The sequence below is a fragment of the Dromiciops gliroides genome, chromosome 4 (assembly GCF_019393635.1).
Source record: "Dromiciops gliroides isolate mDroGli1 chromosome 4, mDroGli1.pri, whole genome shotgun sequence".
NCBI classification, from domain to species: domain Eukaryota; kingdom Metazoa; phylum Chordata; class Mammalia; order Microbiotheria; family Microbiotheriidae; genus Dromiciops; species Dromiciops gliroides.
This window is the reverse complement of record NC_057864.1, coordinates 67,631,402-67,656,113: the sequence shown is the minus strand read 5'-3', so window position 1 is coordinate 67,656,113 and position 24,712 is coordinate 67,631,402. Positions and strand designations below refer to the sequence as shown.

General features: G+C 40.7%; 1 protein-coding gene across 2 annotated transcripts in view; it reads left to right on the top strand.

Moving 5' to 3' along the window:
* The first annotated feature begins 6,280 nt into the window (after nucleotides 1-6,280).
* The window catches only part of TNR (tenascin R), a 708,132-nt gene continuing 689,700 nt past the window's right edge, over nucleotides 6,281-24,712 (top strand). For both annotated transcript variants that reach the window (XM_043964080.1, XM_043964082.1), the window contains exon 1: nucleotides 6,281-6,723. The gene's annotated coding sequence lies outside the window, so the exon portion shown is untranslated. The remainder of the gene's footprint in view (nucleotides 6,724-24,712) is intronic.

Genomic DNA, 24,712 nt, shown 5'->3' with positions numbered 1-24,712 from the left:
AGTGGATAGAGCACCAGCCCTGGAGTCAGGAGTACCTGAGTTCAAATCTGGCCTCAGACACTTAACACTTACTGTGTGACCCTGGGCAAGTCACTTAACCCCAATTGCCTCACTAAAAAAAAAAAAAAAAGAATGGACAGCCATTGCATGTTTCAGTCCAGTTCCAACCCTGGACCAGAACCTTAAACATTCAATGAAATCACAACAACAATTTCCCCAAGATTCCTATGTCTAATATGAAGCTCCAGATTCATCCCAGAGTCTCCTAAGATGAAAATCAAGGGCTTCTCACATTATGGGACTGCCATGGTCATTCATGTCACATTAGAGGAGGTGCCCTGAATTGTATTTGATGTTTTTAATTTGGCACAAGGAGGGAAAAATGGACCATTAGATACCCCTAAGCAATGCAGTATGTTGGTGGGACAAGAGAATTCTGATTTCCATGCCAAAAGAGAAATTGGTAGACAGAGGAACAGGAAGAAGAAAAAGAATGAATGAATACAGATCTTGCTAACAAGTTAATGGGCCAATGACAACCTCACAATTTCCCCCCACAACAACAAGGGTTCTTTTCCTGTCCAATGGGTCACAGGTAGAGGTCGCTGTAGTCCACTGCTCCATCATCTCCAGTCAATTTGTTGCAATTACTGCCCCAGTTATTATTATTGGACAACCAATGAACAAGTTTCATATGTGCCCAGCATTTGGTATTATGAGGAAAACAACAATAAATGTGATCCCTGCCTTCAAGGAGTTTATCATCTATTTGGGGAGATAAGAGAAATATATAATGAAACTGAAGCAAACAATACAACAGCAACAGGGAATATATTAGTAAAATGTCAGCACTCAGGTATCATTTTTTTCATAATGAAGGTTATGGTTGAATATTATAGCATGCAGTTTTTGTGAAATAAGGTGTCGACAGTGTTTCCCGTCAGGATTTATGTGTTTTTGAGGGTGACGCAATACTCATTTTCATTGCTATCCTTTTGTTCCTCTCCATTTTCTGGGCAAAGATCTGTATCCTCATAAATTCAGACTCCCAGTTATCATGGACCTATACCTGGGGTTTCATCAGTGTAGGGAACTTCAGGGTGAAGAAAGTCCCTCTACCTAAGCCGATGGGTTAAGTGATTTGCTGAGGATCACACGGTCTTGATGTATGACTTGAACCCAGATCTTCCTGGCATTAGGACCAGCTTTCTATCTGCTATGCTATACTGTCTTTGCTTTTTGTTTCTATGTTTTCAAAAATCGCAATCTTCTTTTTAAACATTTAATGTTTTATTGATGCCTTTTGTTTGACAACATAGTTCTTTCTGATTGTTCCCAACCTCTTTCTCCTTCCACCACAAGGTTGATAGCCCCTCTCATCCTTGTAGCAAAGAAAATGAACTGAAAGATGACTAATACAGTCACTTCGTCTGACAACATATACAACACTCTGTTCCTGTGGTCCTCTACTTTTGTACAAAGGCGGGGAGTTATATTTCATTATTTATTTTCTGGGACCGATAGATGAATAAAATTCCTCAGATTTTTACTTCAGGTCTCTTTTGTATGCACATTTTTATTGTCTTTTCATCTTAGTCCCTTTGACCATTCCCCAATAACCATCTACCATCCATTAGTGCTTCCTGGATAGTAGACCCTGCTCTATCCTTCTCACTTTCATTTTTTAACCATACTGTAATTAGTGCAACTATACAACACACCACTGATGCCGGCAAGAGATCTTATCATACAACAGAATAAATTAACACATTTCTCTATGCATTTGTAAATGTCTTATCAACATTCAAACTGTGTATATATTTTATTGAAACACCCTGTACAATTAAGTACTAAATATATACAGTTTGTGAACTTCTAAATGACCAAAGAAGGTGGAAAGAAGTAAGATGTATTCATTAATGTATGTGTCATTTTTGTAATTCAAATGGATCTGTCATTATAATTGCATAGGTCTTATGTACTGAATATATTATGATTTCACAAACACATAGAGCTGGAAAAGATCTTAGAGGTCATCCAATAAAACCTTTTCCTTTTTGTAGATGGTGAAACCAAATCCCAGCATGGTGATAGGACTTGCTCATGATCTCATTTTTTAAAATTTAGTATTTTGTTTTTTCTCCAATTACATGTAAAAACAATTTTAACATCTTTTTTTTAAACTTTGAGTTCCAAATTCTCTCCCTTCCTCACTCCTTTGAGAAGGCAAGCAACTCAATATACATGTGTAGTCATGCAAAACATTTCCACATTTGTCATGTTGCAAAATAATACAGACAAAAAACTCCTCAAGTTAAAAAATATGCTTCACTGTGTGACCTTGAGCAAGTCACTTAACCCCCGTTGCCCCACCAAAAAACCCCAAAACAACAACAAAAAATATGCTTCAGTCTCTATTCAGACACTCTCAGTTCTTTCTCTGGGGATGAATAGCATTCTTCTTCATAAGTCCTTCCACGTTGTTTTGGATCATTGTATCACTAAGTCATTCACAGCTGATCATCCCACAACATTTTCTGTTACTTTGTACACAGCACATTTCACTTTGCATCAGCTCATGTAAGTCTTTCCAGGTTTTTCTGAGAGTAACCTGCTCATCATTTCTTATAGTACAATAGCATTCCATCATGTTCTCATTGTTAATGGCAGATCTATGACTAGAAACCAAGGCTCCCTTTTCTTTAGGGGTCTTTTTGCTCTACCCCACCACCAATCCAACAGATCTTTACTGAGGTCCTAGGGTGTACTTAATACCATATAGGGATGAAGACTGGAAATATGATTTCACTGGTATTAGGAACTTTCAGATGAGGAAAATCTTCCTACCAACCCAAGTGGGCCCCTTCTTTGGTGACTTATGGTCTTAGTTGCCTAGAACATTTAGAGGTTAAGTGACTTGCCCAGGGTCACACAGACAGTATGTGTCGGAAGCAGACCTTGAACCCAGATCTTTCTGGCTTCAGTGTCAGCTCACTAGTCAATATGACACATTCCACAGTCACTTTATACTATATGGGTGATATATAATAATATGACATCTCTGGGGAATGTGCCCCCCCCCAGGAATACTACCTTCTTAAATGATGTCAAATAATGAGAGATAGATTCCCTAATTTAATAATACATCTAGTATGAGTACATGGAACTACCCTAGTCATTCAAAAACTGGTTTTACTTGATGTCTCCCATTTTCCACAACTATTTTGACTTCTTGGTGTCCACCAGGAGTACAACACAGTTCCTTCCTGTCTCTGAAAAAGTAGCAATAGTGGGTATCTGTCCACATCTGAAATCCTTTCAGACAATTAAGGAAAGTATGTTTAGACCTAGATGCTAACTAAGATCCATAGAATGTTCATAGGATTTTAAGGTAGAAGGAGCTTGGAGATCATCTAAATCTCTAGAGCTAGAGTCTAATGGTTCTTAACTTTCTTGAGTGTCATGCACCCCTTTGGGTAGTCTGGTAAATTCTATGGGAACATTCTTGGAATAATGCTTTTAAATGAATAAAATGAAACACATAAGATTATAAATGATAATGATGATAACAATATTTAGCATTTGTATCATACTTTAAGATTTGCAAAACACTTTACAAATGTTATCTCATTTGATCCTTATAAAAATCTTATGGGATAAGTGCTATTATCCCCATTTTACAGATGAGGAAATTTAGGTACACAGAGGTTAAATGACTTGCCTAGGATCACACAGCTAGTGTCTGAAGTTGGATTTGAACTCAGCTATTTTTGAATTCAAGTCCATAACTATATCTACTTCAGCACTTAATTGCCAATTGAAATACATACACTTAGATATTTTAAAAAGCTAACCTCAGTCAGGTACAATTTTGGGCAGCTAGGTGGCACAGTGGATAAAGCACTGGCCCTGGATTCAGGAGGACCTGAGTTCAAATCCAGCCTCAGACACTTGACACTTACTAGCTGTGTGACCCTGGGCAAGTCACTTAACCCTCATTGCCCTGAAAAAAAAGCTAACCTCACAGAACCCAGGTTAAGACTTTCTGACCTAGTTCAATTCCTTTTTACAAATGGATGAGATGACTTTCCAAGGCTACACAAGTGGCAAATAATAGAGTTGGGACTCCAATACAGGTCTTCTTACTGCAAATATTTCCACTACACCAGAGTTGGCATAGTCACCAGGCTGAATGCATCAAATTAGAAAATGACCCTCAAGTAGTAGCTCAAACTTGTTTGGACACCGAGTTTCTTGGATTCCTGCCCAATCTGAGCCTGTGTGTTTTTGTTTTTTGTTTTTTGGTTGTTTTTTTTTTTTTTTTTTACTTTGGATCCTGATGCTACCATATTGCCAAATTGCTGACTTGTACTTCCTGATCTTGGACTCGCTTCCTGTCTGATCCTTCCTTTCTGGTTACCATGTGATAACTGACAATTTTGCTTTGAACAACCCACTGCTTGCTTCTTTTTCTCCCTTTCCTCCCTGACTACTGGTACAACAACTAGTATTAGTATCATTGCAGAAAGTCCTAGTCATACTAGGACACCATACTGGTACTGCAGTGTAGTGTGTGTGTGTGTGTGTGTGTGTGTGTGTGTGTGTGTGTGTGTGTGTGTGTGTAATTTATTTATTTTATAAATGACCACATTGTGGTCATTTCCCAATAGTCTCTACTGCCCCCCCCCAAATGAGCCCTCCTTTGTAACAAAGAAAACCAGTTAAAAATCAAACACCAGTGACTGAATCTGATAGTATATGGACTATTCTATATTTATAGCCCCTGACCTCTCTACTGAAAGGAGGTTGCGGTTTCCTCATCCCTTCTCCAGGGAAAGACAGGTTATTACAATACATAGTTTTCAGCTTTATCTCAATGTTCTCTTCACTTACATTTTTGTAGTTATTACCTATATGGTTTTCCTGGTTTTGCATACTTCATGCTGTGTCAGTTTATAAAAATATTCTTTGTTTCTTTTAATTCCTTATAGTTATCATTTCTTATCTTGCAATGTTATTTCATTACAATCATATGCCACAATCTGTTCAGTCATTGTCCAGACAATGAATATCCACTTTTTTTCCCAGGTTGTTGTTGTTTTGTTTTTGCTATCATAAAAGTACTGTTATGAATATGTTGTTCTATGGGGAATCTTTCCATCTTCAGCCTTCTTTGGGCACATGTCTTGTAGTAGGATCTCTGGATCAAAGGGTATGGAAAGTCAATGAATTCTGATCCATGGAGAGCTCTGAAACAAAATCTTGGGAATGGGGTCAGGGGAACAGTGAACAGCTGCTGTGATTATATTTTTAAATGTGAATGACTCTTACATAGACTCATAACACAATAAACACTTCTGCTCACCTACTACATGCAAAGCACTCTGCTAGGTGATTTTGGTTATCATCATGAATGATAATTAATGATAACATTTTTTCCAGGTGCTTTCATAGCCCGAACATCATTTTTTTTTCTCACAGCATTCCTGTTTTGGAGGGAGAGATTTGTACTCAATCCCATTTTACAGGTAGGGAAGCTGTACCACCAAAAGGTAAAGTGATTTTTACAAGGTCAGTACAGTTGAGCAAGGATTCACAGGTCTGGAATGATTTTCATAGAGGTATCTTGTTGCCATCTCGGAGACAGGCCCAGTCCAGTTCAATGAGCTCTGTTTCTACCCCTTTCCCCATGCTTCCAACAATCCAGTCCAGGTGAAACTTCAACTGTTTCCTTCTTAGCTCTTCCTGTCACCACTGGGGGCTGCCCTGGCATTTAAACGGGCCAAAGAAGATTCTTGCCTTACTGCCTGTCAGAGGGTGAGTCCCTCTGCTTAGTCAGGACTGCTTGTCCTGATTATTATACAAAGCAATTTATAAAGTGCCTCTTCTTATTCTTCCTGATGCAGCTGTGAATCTTATAAAGGGCCATGGAGTATACACTCTCTCGTTCATCCGGAGATTGCTCCCCCATCCCCACCCCCACTTATCATACTGCAACTTTTGCCAGCTGATCTTTGAAATAAATCTCCTTTTCCTAGTGTTCAGTCTGGTCACACTGTGAGCAGATTTTGCTCCGATCAGGTGCCCCAGGGGCTTCGATGTTGCAACACAGAGTGTCTCTGGATGCCGAAGTCTGTGTTCCTGTGCCTCTCTCTATCTGCGTGTTCTGTAGGACTCAGGCTGATTTTTATCTTTGTCCACTAGGGGGCTGCTTGCAGGGGAAAGAGAAAAAAAAAACGAAGGATAAAAAAAAATAACATGCTGCTGAAATTTCAGCAAGAGAGAAAAAGAGAGAGCGGGCGAGAGAGAGACAGCAAAGCAGTCACAGGCTTTCTCCTCTCCTCTGCACGTCAGAGGCAGGCAGCGACCCTGCTTAAGGCTGTTGGCTCAACACGCAGAGGCTGAGAAAGAGGGACAGAGATACAGAGAGTGAAAGAAAAGGGGGAGCCCCTACCCAAGGAAATTACCACTAGTGAAGTGAAGCCACCTGACTTTCTTGGTCTTATTTAGGTTGGCTCCTCTCCTCCTCTTTCCACTCCCCATTCCCGACAGCTTGGGTTTTATTTTGTTGGTTTTGCCTCTTCTCTCTCAGAGAAGGACCAAGAAAAGGGAGAGAGGTGTGTGCTCTAGGTGAGCTTCCCAGCTGGCTCAAGACCGAACAGCCAAGAATTCTCTCCACCAGCTGCCTCCTATCTGCTCCCCTGACACCCACCCTCAGCCTGGGTAAGTCCAGTGCACTTGTTTCTCAGATTCTTCTCTAATGTGATTTCAGCACCAAGGAGAGCTATGCGATGTATTTCTCTGTATGTGAATGTGTGTGCAGGCTATTGGCACAGAGGTTACATCTCTCTCTTTTTCTCTCTGGCGCCCCAGCAAGGTTCTGTGTGTCGGAAAGGAGGAAGGGGCAAAAGCAAAGTATGTCTACTAGATTAAAGGAGGCATGTGGACTCGATGTGGGTCTGTGTATCTAAGAGCTCATGTTGCATCAGACAGGTGAGGTCTGGGCTGAATTGTCTGTGGCTTATGGGTGTCTGAATGTAGGGCTGTCCTTTTTGTATGTAGATAAGAGGGAGGGATTTGGGAATTAGTCTTGCACCTTCTTTAACTCTTTCTAAACAAGCAATGAATGATGGCAAAGAGTTGCAAAGGAAGATCTGGAGGCTGGGGCCAGGAGTAGCATTAAAAGTTATATTTGTTTGGGAGAGGTTGAAAGAGACATTTTTAAAAAAAATGTTATTTTTCTCAGAATACTTTGGGTTTCCTCTGTGGAATGAACTTAATATGACCTTTACTTTCAGTCCCAGGGCTGCCCCCATGCTTATGGGCTTGTGCAACAGGCAAGTGGAAGGCAGGAGGGGAATCCCTTTGACTTTACGCCATTGGGCAAATGTCAGGGTCTCACAAGTTTTGAGAGAAGCCACTTTAACTCTTGTCATAGTAGTTAGAAGTCAGGAGCTTCCAGGCCCTGCTTGGTTAACCCTGGCTGTGTGGTGCTGAGGGCAGAATAAGCCACTCCTGACCCTCTTTCCCTGGGAATTTGCTAGTAAAAGACAATGCTAGGGGGCAGCTAGGGGGCGCAGTGCTTAAAGCACCAGCCCTGGATTCAGGAGAACCTGAGTTCAAATCCAGACTCAGACACTTGACACCTACTAGCTGTGTGACCCTGGGCAAGTCACTTAACCCTCATTGCACCACAAAAAAGATAACCTAGAAGAGAGATACTTTTCTCTTGTCTAGCAAATCAGGGATGTAACCAGTATAATTTCTGACACTTCCGTGCTCTATCATAAAATATGACCGTTCTCAAAAGAGGCACATCATAACTAAACTAACTGACCCTTTTATCCACCTCTGACAAACCCATTTTTTCCCATGGCTTTCTGGTACTTTGAATTGAATTCATTCACTTTCTCTTGTTTAATACTCCCTCTCCCCCCACCTATCATCCCAGGAAAGCCTGTCCCTTACAACAAGTGGTATTAAGTATTCCAGAGATGACTCCTTCATCAGGCCCAGTCTGTGTTGTAGCAACATCCCACAGGAAATGTTAAGGTCATTCTGGAGTTTCTTTGCATTGGGTTGACTGAACTCCAGGCCTGAGTTCATCAAAGGCTCTACAACCTTCAAGGATAGAATTTAGGGATATCTTTTCTCTGTGGATGGGACACCATTTTCATCCAAAAAAAACAACCTAACTCTTGGTAATTCTTGGTGTTGCTATATAAAACACTGCTCTTTGCTTCTCCATAGAGATGGACAAAGCATCCCCTGCCTAGGTTTAGCTGGGCTGCCCATTGGATAAAAGATGTAGTGCTGTATTAGGCATTATAATTATTTATTGTCATTTGTTTGGCTCCAGAGATGGAAGTCTTGGCATCTCTTTAAAATAGCAGGAAGTAGGGAGAAAGCAGTAAGGGGAAGAATAGGGTTAGAAGGTAGTGATTATAGGAAATGGATGAGACTGATAAATGCAATTTAGCAGATCCCTGTACTGGCTAATTCATATATTATTTCTCTCCAATCTCCTGTTCTTGAAACGCTTAATTTTTAATATTGTTTGGATATATCCCTATGTGCAAATTTGAGGATATGTCTCTGTAATGCACATTGGGCCAAACTTTTTTGCCTCAGAGAAAACAATTATTAACTCATTAGTTCTTTTAATGCCTCTTTGACATGATAGTCAATCCCATTATACACCCATTTTACAGATAAAAAGACAGAGGAGTTTAATGCAAATGCTATATAGAGCCAGGGATTGTATTCTAAGACTTATATCATCACTAGGTGGTCACTTCCATAAAAGACAGGGTGGAGGGTAGGGTGGGCAAATCTTATCCTCAGTGGTAATTTTTTTTCAATTCAAGAAAGGGCAGCTTTTTGGTTAACCTTAGCTTTATGATGTTGAGAGTAGAGTAAGTATCTACTCTTTTTCAACTCAGGAAAGGATGTCTTGCTGAACTTGGGAGAGGATTGGATATGCTGTTGTCATGATTAGATGGGGAAAGGATGGATGGAGAAGGTCTTTCCAGGTGCTTTTCACTATGTACCATTCCTCTGAGCATAAGGTAGAGAAGTGTCAGTTGATATATCCTCCTTGATCTTTCTGAAGGACCATACATCTATGCCCATGCAGGTTGCCCCTAAGATTTCTCTGGATGGTAAATTGGATTGCAAAGGCACATCCATGTTATTCTTCCCTCTTACAATAATGCTTTCCTGCAGTGGGACCCTCAACTAAAGGCTCTATTCCTGAGGCAAGGTAAAAGCAAGGAAAGATGGAAAGGATCTTAGAGAAGTAATTGAATCCACTTCTCCCCCTTTTTTACAGATGATGAGTACATCTGTGCATAAGATCATAGATTAAGTGCTGGAAGGGACCTTAGACGTCCCTTTGCAATCCCACTTTCTAGCAGGGGAAAGCTAAGGGCAGCCAGAATAGGCACAGGAGTTTGAGAGGAAACCTTGTTTTGCTGATTTCAAGAATTTTTAAAACATCGCCTCCTTCCCCATTTTCTTCCTTTCTAGTATTTTCTATCAACAAGAACTTTGGACTTAAGAATATAGGGGCAGCTAGGTGGTGTGGTGGATAAAGCACTGACCCTGGATTCAGGAGGAACTGAGTTCAAATCTGGCCTCAGACACTTGACACTTACTAGCTGTGTGACCCTGAGCAAGTCATTTAACCCTCATTGCTCTGCAAAAAAAAGAAAAAAAGAAAAAAAGTATCTATAGAGGACAGCTATGGAATGGGATAGGCTTTTCACCTCTGAAACAGTAGAAGGCAGAGCAAAGAATAGAATGCTGATGGTTTCAGCAGTATTCCCCTCTATCCTCACTCCCACCAAAGCATCTCTTCTTTCATGGGCCCCATTTCCTTACATCAAGCTTCCATCCTGGGGATATTGTGTTTTCAGAGCCTTCCCATTATTCAGGGACCTCTTTCAAATTCTGAGTTGATTTGAAATGATTGGAGACAAGGAAAACTCAGGCATTATAGGTAGAGGTCTTATGATGGAGGAGGGTAGGGAATGAAATAAGTTGGATCTTGTCCTGTTCCCCCAAGTAATCAATCAGGCAGATTTGGATTTTGCTCAATATGGTTCCTGCTCTATCTTGTACTTAATCAGAGTTAAGCCTGGTAGGTCGCTGGACCTTAAGGGAACATTTTAAATTATGTGGAAATGGTAGCTACTGAGCATGCATAATCTTAGAGGGCATCTATGGTGTTAGATGTTTTATCAGTAAACTATGTCATTGGAAGTAGAAGGGAAGGCTTTGGTTGTATTTATGAAGACCACCGGTGGAGGCTGAATGAGATCAAGGGGTGCCAAATGGTTTCCCTTGTGTCTTGTCATTGGATTATACAGATTTCTGATTTTGCCTTGTTGGAAAACCATGCGTCACAAGTTTAACGGAGACAGCATAGACTTTTAATTTTTGCAAACTCCACAGTTGGAACATTGAGTATTTGGCCAGCTAAGCTAAACTCATGACCCCTATGTATCATTCTTGGATGAGCTGAGGCAACATGACTATAGTCACCAATCCCATGACCCATTGCAGATAAATGGGAGAGATGACTGTGGGGAGGTGAGATCTCATGTTAGCTTCCCCCACCCCCCTCATTAGGCAAGTCTTAAGATAAGATTCAATGTGTACTGGATAGTGTGTTGGACTTGGAGAAAGGAAGACTAGGGTTTAAATTGCAGCTGGTACTTACTAGTTGTGTTATCATGGGCATAAGCTCTCTAAGCCTCAGTTTCTTCATCTATAAAGTGGAAGTGTTATGGGTACCTTTACAGTACTTTCCATTTTTAAATCTATGATCTTATGATCTTATGACTCCACAAATAGGAATATATATGAAACTCAAGTTCCTTTCAGGTATCTCTACATATATCCTTCCTTTACCTTTTGTTAGGTTGAGAATAATACAATTTCCCTTTATAATGAACAAATGAAGCCACCAGAAGATTTAAATGCTTTGCTGAGGTTGCATATCTATGACAATGAGACACAGAACAAAATCCTGCTTCTCCAAGTCTTCTCCTAGCCTTTTTTTGGAGACCCTGGAAGTTCAAAGTCAGTGGGGTATAAGTGTATATATGGGAACAATGACAAGGATGAAGACAGTATTACCCACTGACTTTATGAGCAGTACTCCTTCCCTGTTGCCCTTTCCCATCACTCCAAGGTTTCAGCAGCATTTCTTTACCAAGAGGTTGGGGACCCAACTCTTGGGAAGTTAAAAGGGATCTCTATGTAGTGCTTTCCTATGATGGCTCTGTTTTATCTTGTCCTCTGGCTTTGATATCATGGAGGAGAGTGTAGGTTGCCACCCCACTAACACTATGAAAGTAATGAGAGGTTAGTAGTAGTTTACAATGTAGCCTTTCATGAAACCCAGGCAGAAGTTTATGTAGAAACCCAGAAAGCCAATGCAAACTCAATGAGACTGACTGGTGGATGTTCTGGGGTCATGGCCCTTTATGAAAACAAAAAACACCTGATGTTTGCACTCTTTGACTAACCTAGATTATGGCTGAGTTGAGGGGATTCAAGTTATTATTTTTTTCACTGCTGGAAATTTCTTCCCTTAAATGACAAACCTTTGAACCTATGGGCATGATTTTTAACATTTATTTTTCATCCCTATCATGGTAGTGAGGAGGAGTGGATAGAGTTTTGGCCTTGGAATCAGAAAGACATGAGTTAAAATCCCGTTCTGACACTTATTAGCTATGTGACCTTGGACAAGTCATTTAAATCCTATGTGCCCCAAGCAACTCTCTCTTAACTTAGGTTCAAGATTATAGAGGGAATATATGAAGGAGTTACTACAGCAGGGAATTCTCCATACTAATATATCCTCTGTATTTCTGTAAATTCACATATTCCTACTCCCATCAACTTATAGGTGCTCATACAGTATGCATTGGAGAATGGCTTTGAACGGGAATTTGATTAATGTGAATTACTTGAACATTTCAAACATTTATGTACAAAATAAGTACCTATATGTAGGAGGGTGGGGAGTATAACCCTAACTCTCTTCCTGTCAACTTCATCTCCCTCCATTCCACTGCCAGTGTTTTGCTCTCCAACAGAATGGGGTACCTGAGGAGGTCAAACCTTTCACAGTAAGGGCATAATTAGGCCACCCTTGGTGTGACCCTGGGTGCTTTCCCCACAACTTTCAGGGGCATATAGGGTGGTTATCCCCTTTCATTTGATAACCCTGAGCTCTGCCTGCTATGACAATGATGATAATGAAGACTAATGCAGCCCAGATTGTTTCCACTCAGGAAGAGTATAAGTCTTTGTTGTTATTATTGTTTAATTCATTTTTAAAATAATGAATATTAACTCTGTAGATAGGGAGACATCTGAGGACTCTTAAAAATCAAAGGTTTAGGGGCAGCTAGGTGGCGCAGTAGATAGAGCACCAGCCCTGGATTCAGGAGTACCTGAGTTCAAATCCGGCCTCAGACACTTACTAGCTGTGTGACCCTGGGCAAGTCACTTAACCCCAATTGCCTCACCAAAATAATAAAAAAAAATCAAAGGTTTAGAAGAGGAATGACTCTCACAATGACATTAAGCCTAAGTTCCCCTCTGGTTATTATGACCAAGCAAGAGCTTAAAGAGAGAATCATGATGTAGTGGAAAGAGTATGGGTTTCAGAGTCTGAAGGCCTAAGTTTGAGACCAGCTCTTATACTTCTAGATGTAGGGGACACTAGGTAAGGCATTTAATCTCTCTGTGGTCCAACTTCCTCACCTGCAACAATAGGTGTAGTAATACTCCCATTCCCTACCTTAGAGGTTGCAAAGAAGCAATATCGTGGACCTTCATGTCCTAAAGGAATGCCATTTTTTTTCTATTTTGATGGAGGTGGAAGAAGAACAAGACCTGCTCTGGTAGACTGCCATTGACTTGTTAAAGCCTGATCAATCCCTCTCCTGGGTGTCTCAGTGTTATTTGTAGGGGAGACTTAGCCAAAGGGAGCCAGAATAGCCAACTCTCACTTGTCCTTGTCTCTGCTTCTCTCTCCCCACTGCAATATTCCAACCTTATCCCAGAAGGACTGCAGCAAGAAAAGGAGAACTTTGCTTCTGGGGCAAATTGAACGGGGTAATTGGGGAGCATTGGTGAGATAGGGAGTATGGGGACTGGGGCTAAGTAAGCAAACAGACTTGATTCACATAGGATCCTAGGTGATGACTGTAAAGTGTTCCATCTATCTGGAGGGGGGAGCTATGTCTTGGGATGATTGAAGTCTGGTTAAGAGCATCAAAAGACTTAGGTTTGCCTCATGCTACTGTTGAAGGGAGCAATAATTTATTTCTCACCAGCTTTGTCAGGGATCTGGCTAGAGATAACAAGGCCCAGAAACATGCCCACCTAGAGGGTGTGCTATCCCATTTTCTACCACTGACTCTAGCAACAGTTCTTTTTTTTTTTAATGAGGCAATTGGGGTTAAGTGACTTGCCCAAGGTCACACAGCTAGTAAGTGTTAAGTGTCTGAGGCCAGATTTGAACTCAGGTACTCCTGACTCCAGGGCCGGTGCTCTACCACTGCGCCACCTAGCTGCCCCAACAGTTCTTTATTCTCATAGAAACCATCCTACATTGACACAACTCAGTTACCATAATGTTATATGCAAGGTATGAGATACCCTACAGTTACTAGGCTTCAAAAATTAACCCAATCATAACAATATCCCCCCTTGTGGTATATGGGAGAGAGGCAAGAAAAAAGATCTGGAGAGCAACCCCAGGGAATAATTGCTTCCCTCCAAGTGCTGAGCAGGTCGTAACAACTCATCAAAACTATTCATCCTCTGATACTCCCTGAGGACTAAGGGGCTCAAATGGCTGAAATGAAGATCCAAGCCTGACCTGTCTTTTCTCTAATTTTACCTCACAGGCCGGACCCCTGTGCCATTTACTGCCTGTACCAATTGGTGATTTACTCAAGGTACTTCCTTGAAATGAGTCATGGCAAGAGCCCTGGATTTGGGATTAGGAGACGTGGGTTCAAGCCCCAGCTCTGACACTTATTAGTTGTGTGACTTTGGGTTTCACATAACCTTTCTAGAGCTCAGTTTCCTTATCTATAAAATGGGGATAATACTTTTACTATTCTACTTCATAGGATTGTTATACCGAGAGTACTTTGAAAATGGTAAAGTACTAAATATCAATTTATATATGAGTATATATGTAAGAGTTATTATTTCTATTGTTATTGTCTCTTATCATTATCTCAGTCTGATGTCTAAACCTCATCTTATTTCAACGTTTTCCATATTTATGTGATCTCCCAAACCGGATTATAAGCTCCTTAAGGGAGAGAAGCATCTTCTTTTTCACTCCTTGCACATTTTTGTTTTGTTTTAAATCAGTCCTTTGATTTCATCCCTGCACAGAGTTCCAGGGGAGGAAACTGCTATTCCCAGTTCAGGTAGCACCTTCTCTATAACTTAGAGTCTTAGTGAGTTGCCTATAATACTGAAAGATTAAGGAACTTGTACAGGATCATGCTATGATGTCAATTCTCTATGCACCACATCATGCTGACTCTGCCTTGCTTATAAAGGGTACTAAATAAACATTGGCTTATTTTGATTTTCACCAAGTCCAAAATAACAGCCCAATGTACTGTTTCTATTTTGCTGCCTATTAAAATCCTAGGGCAGCCTGATGGTCTAGTGGATAGAATGCTGGTCTTGGAGTCAGGAAGATCTGAGTTTACATCTTGCTTCAGACACTTAATGTCTCTCAGCCTCAGTTTCCCTATTTGTAAAATGGGATTAATAATACTACCCATCTTACAGTGTTGTTGGGAGGATCAAATGAGATAACATGTATATAAGTAGCCTTAAAGTACCATATAAATGTTAGGGACTATAATAAGAATAACTATTAGTCTGTTCTTTTAAGGTTCAGCCCAGGAGTCCTCATTCTCTGAAGCTTCCCCTAGTCTTCCAACTTGAAAGTATTTCCTCCTCTCCACAATATTATGAAAGCGCTTTGCTTGGCTCTTCTATTCATCATATCATATGTCATATAATCACAACACAAATATATATATCATATGATATAATGTCATTATCATGTTATGTCATGTCATATATCACATCACATCACATCACAAGCTACTTGAGATTAGGGACTATTTCATAGCAATCAGGGTATTCCCAGTACTGTGCTGTTTAGTAGGTATTTGATAAATGTTTGTTGAAATGGCTTGAAGTGAGAATAGCTTTTGTATGACCAGAACACTGAGGGCCCGAGTGGATGCCTCTCCTCCTTTCCCTCTACATGAACTAAGCCCTCGGCCCATTGGCATTTTGCATGGCCCAGGAGCTAACAGCAGCCTCAGGTTACTTGGCATTTTAGATCAACTCAGCAAATGATTGCCTGGGCTGACCTGGATTTTATATTCTCCTCAAGCACTAATGGGCTGGGCTGGCCTGGGTTTTATATCACCCATTGGTTGCTGTTGTTGTTGGATTCCCCCCCCCCACACACACACACTTATGCCTTTAGCAGGTTTGGGTTTGGTTTTTTTAATAGAACTCTTTCTGCCATTAATTACCTGAAAATTGTATCTGGCTATAATTAACTTGGGTCTTATTAAAGGGACACTGGGCCTTGGCCATATTTAGGCACTCAGCCATAGTCCAGCTTCTGAATCCTGTTTTCCTTCAGTTCTCAGGCTCTTCCCTACCTTCCCTCCCCTCCTGGTTCCTTTGCCAGTCTGTGCTTTATTTATGAAACCTCTTCCTTTCCCTTATAATTATGTTTTATATAAGAAGAGCAGCTAACAGCCACCTCCTGGCTGGTCTCGAATAATTGTTTGAGTTTCTGGACGGGGTGCAATCGCAAAGGCTGGAGTTTATATAGATTACCTTGAATTTATCTCCAGCAAGAGCGTCTGGAGAGAAGATGCTGCCTGCTTCGTGAAGTATTGTAAACAGTGCAGTCTGCTAGCGCTGGTATTTGTGTATGGTCTGTTTGTCTAAATGGATTCCAGTAAAACACACACTCTAATAAGTCAGTTTTGCCAGCCTGACCTGTTCCAGTGTCTTCTGATCTCTTCTCTGATCTTGTCAACATCAAGGCCAGCAGTGGCACTGGGGCCATCACCCAGGTGCGGGGAGCCAGGTCACCTGATAGTCCTTGTTCCATTTCCAGTCTGGCCTGGCTGGCTTCGAGGACACAGACAGTTATAAGTCAGAAGTTATCGTATGGGTATTCTTTTTGTAAGCTCCATGGTACAGGAAATTAATCTCATCATTTCTCATCTCCCCTCTCCATGCCTTTGCATTGGCTGTCCCTCATGCCTAATGCATGTGCTCCCTCCTCACTTCTGGCTCTTAGAATTCAGTTTTCTTCAGAACTAAGCACATGTCTCTTTCTACAAGAGTCTTTTTCTAATCCTCCCAGCTGCTAGTTCATTCTTTATACAAGTTGCCTTATAGTTACTTTGCAAGCATTTTGCATGTTGTCAAAACTAACTATTCATCTATCTGATCTATTTTTCTACATAATATACAATATGATCAATATTATACATATTATATATAAACTATATATAATAACAATATAGCAAATCTTAATGAATACCCCAAATATATTTTATATATGGATTATACACACATACATACAATGTACATGAAACACACATGTATGTGGATAAATGTGAAGCCACTTCTTTCTCCCTACTGCAATATTCCAACCTCATCCCAGAGGGGCTGAAGCAAGAAAAGGAGAACTTTGCTTCTGTGGCATGCATGTTTGAATTGAACAGGGCAGTTGGTAAGGTTTGGGGAGATAGGGAGAATGGGAACCAGGCCTTGATTCATATAGGACCAGTTAATTTGGTACCTACTAAGTACTAGGCAGAGTCAGCATGATGTGGTATATGTAGAGTTGGCTTGGGAGACAGACCTTGGACAAGTCACTTAATCTTTCGGTGTTATGGACAACTCACATATAAAATGTATATGCAGTCATTTATTTTAAGACAAGCTGCATTCTATATGTAAACGTATATTTCTGAATATGTACAGAAAACTTCTTAAAGTCAGGAACTGTTTCAATTTTGCCCTTAAATCCCTAGTTCCTCACACAGTACCTGGATCATAGTAGATAATTAATAAAAGTTGCTTGATTGATGGGAAAGCCAAAGTCTGGTCAGGAACAGGGGGAAAGGCAGTCTTGATGCATGGAGAGAAGGAATAGCATTCTGTAAACAAAACCCAACCCTATAAATGGTTGGGTTGAAAGGGGCAGAGGCCAAGGCAGTTTATACTAGGGCCGTCTCACCAGCTCAACCCAGTCGGTGCCACAGATAGATAGAACTTATAAACTTTGCAGTAAAGCTTCCCGTTCAATGCTGTATATATTTATAGAGGTATAAATGAAGTTTAATGCTGGTGAAACTTGCTGTAAAAAGCAAAAGACTTCATCTGTATCTATAGATGAGGTGCAGATCAATTCAAGGTTTTCTGCATTTCCCCGCCAGAAAGTAAGCTTGTGTGGTTACATCCATATAAAGCTGCAGCTCCTCAGAGGTTGCCAACTGTGTGAAAGAGGTGCAAGGTCTTAGGATCATCTGTGGAAAGGAAGCATTTACACACAAAGGAAAAAAAGTGCCCATTTTCTCCAAGGGCTGTTTAAAGACAGGGAGGAGAAAGCAAACATTCCCAAAACCTTTAAGCCACTCACAGCTTGGCTTTAGGAGAAAAAAAAAACGTTTGGAGGAAATGCTAGCATTTTATTGGCATTTCCAGGCAGGTAATCAATCCCTTCTTGGTTCTAGGGAGCTAGACTGTATACTCTGGGAAGGTAAGGAGCCCAATCTAGAATTCTCTAAAAGCTAACACTTAACATGTATGTGCGAGTTTGAAGTTTTCAACAGGCTTGTCTTATAACGACTCCCTGAAACAGGTAAAATCAAGTATTATTGTTTCCATTTTATGGATGGTGAAACTGAAGGTGGCAGCAGTTAAGACTTAGTAAATGTCATACAACTAATTATTAAAGTCATGATTTGAACCCAGGTCTTCTGAATTCAGATTTAGCTCATTATCTACAATGTCATAATGCCTCTAGAATATCTCCTCATGAGGACTGTTAGAGTGATGGACACAGGAGTTGGAAGTTACTACAAATTGGATGATATTTAATGGGATAGTAGGCAGCTGATGGTACAGTGGCTAGGTGCTAGGCAGGAGTCAGGAAGACCTGAGTTCATATTTTGCCTCAGACACTTACTAGCTCTGTGACCCTGGATAAGTCACTTATCTTTTCTATATGTTCATCTATAAAATGGGAATGATAATAGCACTTACCTCCCAGGGTTGTTGTAAGGATAAAATGAATTAATATTTGTAAAGTTCTTCATAGTGTGCCTCACACATAGTAGGCCCTATATAAATGCTATTATGTTGAAGATGATCATGGTGAACACCATGCTAAAGTTAAAAGGAATGGGAATGAATCCTAGGGTCATAGATTTAAGCTCACAGTATCAGATCTGGTTCTGAAAGAGAGCTGAGCCATCATATAGTCCAACTGTCTCATTTTACAGATGTAGAAGCTGAGGGTCAGAGAGCTTAAGTTGACTTGTGTAATAGAGCACAGGTAGGATTGTATCAATGCCCATACCAATGCGCCAGAGGGAGAAAAGCAAAGGATCAGCTTTTGTACACCCATTTAAGAAGGCAGACAAAAGAAGAGGGAAGGAGTATTTTGGCATGCATAAATAACCCACGACCTGAACCATTGGAAAAAAAGCCCTTGATTTACACAGACCAGGTTCCTTGTTGTCGTTTCAAGACAATCGCTCATTGTCTCATTCCCCTATTGGGGTTTCTCTTAGGGATGTTGGAATTTGGCTCATGGCTAGGTCTTCACCTATAGAAGTTAGAGACATTATTTAGTTCCCTAGCAAATACTTAGGTTGATATAGCATCGATTTTAGAACATATTTTATTCAGTTAGAAAAAAATGCAAAAATCCACACCTGATCCCACAAGCAAAGTCTCTCTCCTTTCTCTTTAGTGGGCTGAGATCATCCCCAAATATCTATAGTGTCCTCAAAATTTATAGTACTACAATGCCATGAAAGCCTTGCCCTTCCCTGCTTTCTGAAATCCAAGGGAAAAACACTTGGGGCTGTTGAACTGTCAAATCATCCACTTCCTCTGTTTACACATCTGCCTCTCCTGGAACTTGTATAGTTTTCTTGTGATATAGTCTACCGGAGCAGTACCCTTCCTCTCCCTTGCCCCCCCCCCCCCAGCCTACAACTAAGAAAAATAACTTAGGGACAATAGAAAGTTGACACCTTTCCTTGGAGCTGAACAGGTTATGAAACATACAGTACTATCAAGGGTCAGGGTCTACCTTTGCTTGTTCACATCTTGGCTCTGTCTCCTGCTGCTACTTGGCTTCAGGTCTCTCTTGGCATTGGAACATTATCAATGGGTTCTAGAAGTTTGGATTGGGGAGTTCCAGAAGGCTAGAAACGACTCTTACCTCACTGATGCTAGTTTGCATTCCTGCAGCTCCTAGTTTTATCCAGGGATTGTTATTATTATTTTCTCTCTCCAATGCTGCCTCCTTCTACTCCCTTCCCTGGGATCCTATAGTCCCTTCTTTCCTGGGACCGTGTGGTTCCCTAGAGGAGCCATATAAATGCATATGCTTTCCTTGAGACAACCAAATCTTCTCTCTAGGTGTAACCCTCATCTACAATGCTCCCTTTGACTCTGATTCTTTAGTCTCTCAGTCTGTCCCTGTTCTGTTTTTTAAAGGTTAAACCCAGGTGCATGAATTAACTGTGTAACAATAAATTAAATGTGGGCAGGGCTGTTACCCAAGGACCAAAGAGTTCTTATCTAGGAACTAGCCTTGTCAAGGGATTAATAGCTTGTTAAGGAGACCCAAGGAAGATCTAAGGGGACTTTATTAGGATTCTGCTATATGTTATCTAGCCATATAGGTTAATAATAATACTGAAACCCTCTTCTCTTACCTAATTTCTCTTCCCTCCCTTCCCCTTCCCTATTTTCCCACTACTAATTGGCTCTGTTTCCAACATAGATTGTCTTGTACCCTACCCCCACTGTAAGTAGCCTATTGCTCCCCTTGCTTTTTGGAGCTCACCATATTGACGCCAGACTCACTGGCATTAGCCCATATTGCAGTTCAGAGCTCCTTTGTTCAAGGAATCTATGTACCTCAGGCTCAGGCTCCCCAGGAGCTGAGATGAGAGGAGCATGTCTGACATCTCCATCTAATTTTACCACAGTTTCTCATTGTTCCTGTGAAGATTTCTAGATCAGCAATATGGAGAATAATAATATCTAGCATTTATATAGCACTTTAACATTTGCAAAATACTTTACATGTTATTCTATCTAATCCTCACAACTACACTGAGAGATATGTCCTGTGCTCTATCTACTGGGCCACCTAAGTCCTCTATGCATATGGGAAGTATGGGGGCATAGCATTTGGGGCTAGCTGAGTGAAAGCTAACATTTTCATGGGATCAAGTTGGGGAGGGAGGGAATTATCTATACCTCTCTGGTACTTTTCCAGTGTCTAAATCAAATTAGATATATAAGATCTTGGACCAGGGGCTAAAAATAATAGTCACATGATGGGATTCATTTCTAGGGTCAGCTAAGTGGTGTAGTGGATAGAGTGCTTGGTTTGGAGTCAAGAAGACCTGACTTCAAATACTGTCTTACATACTTACTAGTGTCACCCATGGCAAGTCATTCAACCTCCTGAAGCCCGAGTTTCCTCATTTATAAAATGGGGAGAATAACACCTACTTCCCAGGGTTATTATGAGGATAAAATAAAATAGCCCATGTAAAAGTTTTTGCAAACTTAAAGCATAAATGCTAGCCTTTATTATTATTAGTAGTAGTATTTTTTTAAGTCATTCTGTGACTGGTTTCCAGGACAGATAGTTTCTCTGGGGAGGCAGGCATACCCTCTCTTTTCCTTTCCCTTTGTCCTTAGAAAGGCAAAGAGATGTGACAAAGGGCAGAGGATTACAATAAGGAAAGCCCCTCTTGATTTCATGAATGAAGATATAGTTCTTAAGAGCTGTTCTAATTCTTGGGGATACAAATGAAAAATCAGTTCAGTCCCTGCTTTCAAGGAGTTCACTTTCTAATTGGAGGAGACAGTGCATAAAATAGAATTCAGCTTGTAGGGACAGCCAATGGAAGGGCCCAGAATTTTTAAGGGTGCAGTACTGAGGATGATGGCAAGACCCAGAGATCCTTATGGAATATTCATACATAGGTCAGATAATAAAGACTGGAGTGGATCTGGAGGGTAAAGGACAGATGGCAAAACCTAATGGTACTCCATTTCACCAGAAGGATTAGACTGGAAGGTTCCCAGATCATCCAAGCAGTGTAAGCTTGGAGCCCAGTGTCACCTTAGGTATATAGTCTAACCTATGGCACTGTCTCTCCTTATTTTCCCTTTCCCACCCTTTCCAGCCCCCCTTAGGCCTCAGGCCCCCTCAGTACTTCCAGGAGGTGAGAGGGAGGGGCCAATCTCAGTACTCCAAAGATTGGGTCCCCTTTGCTGACTGGGTCACTGATAAGTACCAAAGGGGGAAAATAGTCAGTATCAGTCAATCTCTTATTAAAAATGGTTTGAGGCAAAGGCATGAGTTATTGAAATGCAAAGCGGGAGCTTGCCTCCTCTTCTCTTTTTGTTTCACTATTCCCCATTTTTATTTTATCAGCTTAATTTAGTAAGCATGAAAGACCCTGGTTGCTGTCCTCTAAGAGTGAATACAATCCTGCATTTATCTGGGAGGTTGGGGTAAGTGCTGCTGGAGATGTTTTGGGGTGTCATCCCACAGATGAGCCTCCATGCCCAGTCAACAAGTGGCTCCTTTTCAGCATTCTACTAAGTCTACACTTCTTTCATACAGTTACCTGTTCAGGGGGCCAAATTGATTGATGTGGTCTTCTCTCTTTCTGAAGATACTTCCTTCCATTAACCTTCCCATGTGTGACACTGAGATATAGTCTTATGGACCACTGGTAATGCAGTTTGTCAATCTGAAGCCAGATTCCCTGCCACAAGCATTATAATATAGGTACTCTGGCAAATGAAATTTTATATATCTATATATCTATATCTATACACACACACGCATATATACACATATATAATATATACGCATATATAATATATACACACACATAATATATATACACATATACACACATATATAATATTATATATATTTGGACCATATGCCTTAGAGTCAGCATGTGACCATGGAAAGGGCCTTTACTGACTGTGGAATCAGAGGGTTTGGGATCAAATCCCAACTCTGATGTTCCTTTGAGAAAAACTTGGTCAAATCACTTGGCCTCCAGGGCCTCATTTTCCTGGCTGGTAAAATGAAAGAATTAGACTAGATTGTCTCTGATGTTCCATTTTGACCCACAGTCATCCAGAAAGATGGATTGGATGGTAGGATCAAGGCTAGAAAAAATGTAGTTTGTATTGGGTTGCCATTTGAAGCTTCATTTTTCTATGAGGCAAAACTTTTCTTGATGACCAGTTATCATCATTAGAACTCTTCATGCAAAGGCTGGATGATGACTTCTTGGAGATTGAGAAAGAGGGGCTTCCTCTAAATCATAGTTTTCCTCACCTGTAAAATGGCATAATAATAGCATCTACCTCCCAGGGTTGTTGTGAAGATCGAATGAGATAACATTTGTAAAGTGCTTAGCACAATGCCTACCACATAGTAGTTGCAATAAAAATGCTGGTGGTGATGATGGTGGTGGTGGTGGTGCTGCTGCTGCTGGTGATGATGATGATTCTTGTTCAGGGATGGGTTAGAAGAAAAGGTCCCTGAGATCATTTCTTCAACTCTGAGATTCTCTTATTCTTTGCTTCTTGTCCGTGGCTGGGATTCCTACTCATTTCCATCACAGTGGCAAAGGTCAAGTTAGAACAATGTTTGGGTTTTTTTGTTTGTTTTGGGGTTTTTTGGGTTTTGTTTTTGGAGTTTTGGAAGAGACCAAAGAATGTTATGAGGAGACAAGGAAACGGAAAGAGCTACACTCCCTTAAGAGTAAAAGAATGGAAAATGTGTAAAGGACCTTAGACATAATTTATTATAACCCTTATCTGAACAGAAATCTCTACCTACCTTCCTGCCCCCTCCCCACCCCCCATCTCCACTCCCAGGTACTGTGAATTTATATAGGGCTTTAAGGTTTGCAAAGCACTTTATATACTTTGCTAGTTAGATCCATGGTAAGTGATCATCCAACCTTAGGCTGAATAACTACAGATGAAAACCTCACTACCTCCCAAGTTAGCCCCTCCCACTTTTGCATAGCCTTAGCTGTTTGAAAATTTTGTCTCAGCAGAAACATGCCCCAAATCAGCTTATAGCTATCATCATCTTGCCCTCTGCAGTGATGTATCATTTTTTTTTTAAGTGAGGCAATTGGGGTTAAGTGACGTGCCCAAGGTCACACAGCTAATAAGTGTTAAGTGTCTGAACTCGAATTTGAACTCAGGTACTCCTGATTCCAGGGCCAGTGCTCTATCCACTGCCCAACCTAGCTGCCCCTGATGTATCATTCTTTAAGTGCTACAGAACACCTTCCTCACAATGACTCTGTGAAGTAGGTATGGTGAAGAATATTATTTTCACTTTTTTAAAAAAATGAGACTCAATAGTTTGTGAAAGGTCACCCATTATCCAGAACAGAAAGGATTTGAACCCAGGGCTCTTGACTGAAAGTCATATTCTTTGCCTCATTACATGTACCTCCCCTTTGTGATATTAAACCTCAAAAATAATTTAAAACAAACTTTTCTCTGTGACCTTCTCATATAGAATATTCCTCTACCAGGCCTACTCCTTTTCTCAATAGTAAGTTCTTCCTAGGACCTCGATTTTGAACAGGATCCCAGTCAGGTTTGCCTTCAGTTTCCTCCTATCTCTTCCCCTCACTTCCCTAATTTCAAAAGCATGCCCATGGAGGCTTCATTTCTCTTTTTTCCACCCTCATTTTTCTGTCCCTTTATGTGTTGTTTCTGCCCATTAGAAATTAAGCTCCTTGAGGGTAGAGATTGTCTTTTTTTTTGTATTTTGTGCATACCCAGAACTCAGCCCCAGGTGTGGCCCATCTCATCTCTTCAAGCCTTCTCTTTCCTGGGCTATTCCTTATCGTTCTAACCTTCATTTTCTACTAGTTTGTGTGAGCTGTTCACATTAATAAATGTCAGCTGTTGTTATTATTAGTAAATTAGTAAGTGTGTTTCTGAGTGCTGGGTTAGAATAACATTACACTGGTGTCATAGGACAAGAAAATCTATGATGAATTCAAATATCATCAATCCTGAATTATCTGGAGCCAATTTGTATACTTGCCCATCATCCCTTAACTTACTAGAACTCTCCAATTCAATTCATCTTTTTATTAAGCACTAGACTGTATGCTAGACCTGGAGACAGAAAGGTAAAAAGGAAACAGGTCCCAACTCCAATCAACTAACATTCTATTGGCCACTCCCAGGTTTATCTCTCTTACTCCTGGTCCCCCTGTTTCTCACCTCATCTCTTGAACTCTGGCCTATGGTCACCATTTGAAATAATAAATCAATTTAAGTGTTG